General features: G+C 37.3%; 1 long non-coding RNA gene across 1 annotated transcript; it reads right to left on the reverse strand.

Moving 5' to 3' along the window:
* Positions 1 to 270: 270 nt before the first annotated feature.
* LOC131308885 (uncharacterized) lies at positions 271 to 2,242 on the reverse strand. Its single transcript, XR_009194592.1, has 3 exons — positions 773 to 2,242; positions 484 to 600; positions 271 to 448 (listed from the first exon to the last, which is right to left on the reverse strand). It is a non-coding gene; the product is annotated as an uncharacterized LOC131308885 (long non-coding RNA).
* Between the last annotated feature and the right edge of the window lie 1,454 nt (positions 2,243 to 3,696).

The raw sequence follows: 3,696 nt of genomic DNA on the forward strand, positions 1-3,696 counted from the left end.
TTTTGGTCTCGGTGAAAGTCAGCGTTGTTAGTTGTAGTTAGTAAGGTTTGAACCACTGTCAAATGCAATGGGAGTACATGGTACCTACCACTTGACTACCACCTTACTTGTCCAACGACATGATATTGGTACATTTTGATTCAAACTTTTCGATATTTCTGGTGGGATTTTGGAAATCTCTTGTTTATACGGCGCAGGAGCAAAATAATCGCCAATCTACAATTCTAGACTAAGAGTAATAATTGATTACCAAAAAAAATAAAAAATGACTAAGAGTAATTAAGAGATCTTCAAACTTACAATAAAAAACTGTTTTCAGGCTGTTGGTACTTCCTCATCTTAATGGGAGATTTTCACCTACTGCTAAAAAAAATGAGAATCCCTTCAAAGCCCTAGACAAGTCTGAAGATAAATACTCGGCTCATTTAACAGCCTTGCCTATGATGACCTTGACTCATTTGACACCCTACCACCTATAATGACCTTGACTCATTTAACACCCTACCACCTATAATGACCTTGACGACAAAGAAATTTTGAGAGCAGACACTTCATCGAGAAGCAGAATTCTTGATTCTGTCAAACCATTTCAGCCAACACCTGCTGGAAAATGCAGAATTCAAACACTTCCGTCGCTTAGAAAATACAGTAACAAAGAACAGTTTAAAATTTCAGAAGGAAGCAACTTCATTTTCTAAGCTTCTTGGGTTGTACCACAATTGTATCATGTCCAAATGAGATAGACAAGAGTACAGTTTAGTTAATTGAATACCTTTTTGCCGAGTATAACCAGCTTGCAAATGGTACGCGGTCTCCCTTTAAACCAATGTACAGCGCATGGCTTTTGTCAGTGGAATAAGTGATAGTCCTCTTGAATTGTCTTCCACAACAATTACAAAGCATGCATCTGAGATCAGATACAGAATGCATAATTAATGTCAATATGTTGATCTTCCAAACAACACAGCAATGCCAATGTCAAATAGAAGATAGAGTGCTTAAACTTAAACGAAAAAGTCAAAAAACAAGGGTGGTTAATAAACCATATATACAGAGTCTGGTGTTCCTACTGCGTAATAAAGAACTACGGATATGATGTCTGGAGGAAATCAAAATGACAATACTTGCCAAAATGACTATAAAGCCTACTCTAACCTATGGTAAGACATATGTGGAATGGCTCCAGCTGGGGAAAACTCTTCCCCGCCGAACCAACAGAAAACTAATTAACTAAACAAGATTATTGTAATTATGTTACATGTAATAATTTTCTTCTGCAATCTCATATGCTATAGATTTGCATATCAGTTCATCAACTAAAACTGGAAGTCGAAGAGACACCACTCATCTTAAGTTTCAGGCATCTGTAGAATTCTTCCTTGGATTCACACTAACTAACTCCTAAACAGACAGCACAAGTAAGGCATGCTTAAACTCAGATGACACTAACACAAGTACCATAGAAATCGAAGTACAACATCAGCTAATCTTAAGAGGGACACCATCGGACTAATTTCTGCTTCTAGGATGAATTTGCCGGACTAAATAGCAAGGAAGGACTAAATAGCAAGGAATTAGCAATACCACGTCCGCGAGGACTACTACTAAACAAATGGATAAGCAATACTGGGAATGACTTCTCATGACATGTGTAATCAGTAATCCAATACCATTATCTAATCCATCTGATCATGCATGCCCAGTAAATCAAGTCTATATAGCCTATTATGATTACCCAATTCAGGAAAAAAAAAAAAAACACAATTGAGCAGACACGGACACATTAGAAAATCTAACCTTTCATCATTCAAATACCTCATGGTATCTCACAGTATAACAAGAAGTTCCCAATCCAGTAAATCCCTAAACTACTCAAGATTCGATGTGAGTTCGCGTTATATGTTTTGCCTGCGGACTAATGCTAAAATATCACTTTTTTTCCACTAAAAATAACAAAAATATCATTTAGGTGTTTTACATGCTTCTTGGCCACAAGCGATTACTCTTGGCCGCATAGAATTACTCGTGGCCACAAGTTATTGAAAGCGTGGTTACTGTGCACGATTCTCTTGTGTTTTACATGCTTCTTGGCTGCAAAGAATTACACTTGGCCACAAACAATTACTCTTGGACGCATCGAATTACTCGTGGCCGCAAGTTATTGAAAGTGTGATTATTACGTACGATTTTCTTGTGTTTTACATGCTTCTTAACTGCACATAATTAAACTTGAACATGTACAATTACTCTTGGCCACGTTGAATTACTCTTGCCACAATTATTGAAAGCGTGATTACTATGCAAAATTCTTCTCTGTTTTACATGCTTCTTTGTTAGCATAAATTTGACTGACCTATCTGAAGTTTCTGATAAATACAAACACCTCCCCTAAAGTTTATGAATGGTTGTGCCCCTTGATTCTCTTGTGTTTTACATGCTTCTTGGCAGCAACCAATTACTCTTTGCCACTTTGAATTGAAAGCATGATTACTACACACGATTCTCTTGTGTTTTACATGCTTCTTGGCAGTATCGAATTACTTTTGGCCGCATCGAATTGCACTTGGCCGCTACAAATTGCTCTTGGCCGCATTAAATTGCACTTGGCCGCTACGAATTGCGGCCAAGTGCAATTTGTAGCGGCCAAGAGCAATTCGTAGCGGCCAAGTGCAATTAGATGCGGCCAAGAGTAATTTGTAGCGGCCAAGTGCAATTCGACGCGGCCAAGAGTAATTACCAATTCTTTTTGAAGCTGTTTGGCTACATGTTATTGCCAATTAAGCAAAAAACAAGCAACAATAACTGACAAGAAATTCTGATTAATAGATTTATAGTTTTGTCGCCACAATTCCGTATAGATTTATAGATACTCAGCATCTGGAATTCCATCAACGTGACTACAACGACCTAGAAATTATGATTCGTGTGTACTTTAGGTTTATGCCCAACCTCATTTACTGTCCATTTGGCGGAATCAGAGAGAAAAGAAAAGAAATTGTTGTGCTTTGATTAAGAAAAGAAGAGAAATTGTAATGCGTTGATTTATTAATACCAGTTAAAGATGTTGGGATGCTAGTCATTTTTGTGATGTTCATATCGATGCGTTTGTTACACCAGAAGACCGAAAACATTTTAAAAGCAAATAGACGTATAAACGATGCTAATGCTAGTGTTGTTAGTTCTATGGTTGATGCGGATATCAGATGCGTAAAGACGAATTCTTTCTTGGCCAAAGAAGTTGGTGGTCTATTGAATATTGTGTTAACACAGTAGGACTGCCAGAATTTTATCAGTCCATGAATAACGAACCTGATTGAAAAAAGGTGATACACAAACCGTCTTATCCCGTGTCTTATCAATCAGAAGAATTGGATGAGGATCATCGGCTAGCAAAATTTTTGTTGGAAAGATGGAAGATCTAAGCTAGATTATGGTTGCTTTGGTGACATGGTATGTCATACCACATACCGAACAAATAAATATAACACAATCTTGCTCCTTTTTTAGGTATGCAGTATGCTCGTGCCTTCCCCTTGAATGAGATTACTGATACATTTACTTTGTAGTTTGAGACTTTTTTGAGACAATGGGTTACAAAGCGCCGAAGATTAGTTTCACTGATCAAAGTTAATGGCAATGCTATCAAAAAGATGTTTCCTAATACCTATCATCGTCTTTGTTCATGGCATATCTTGA

The sequence above is a fragment of the Rhododendron vialii genome, chromosome 11a (genome assembly GCF_030253575.1).
Source record: "Rhododendron vialii isolate Sample 1 chromosome 11a, ASM3025357v1".
Lineage (NCBI taxonomy): Eukaryota > Viridiplantae > Streptophyta > Magnoliopsida > Ericales > Ericaceae > Rhododendron > Rhododendron vialii.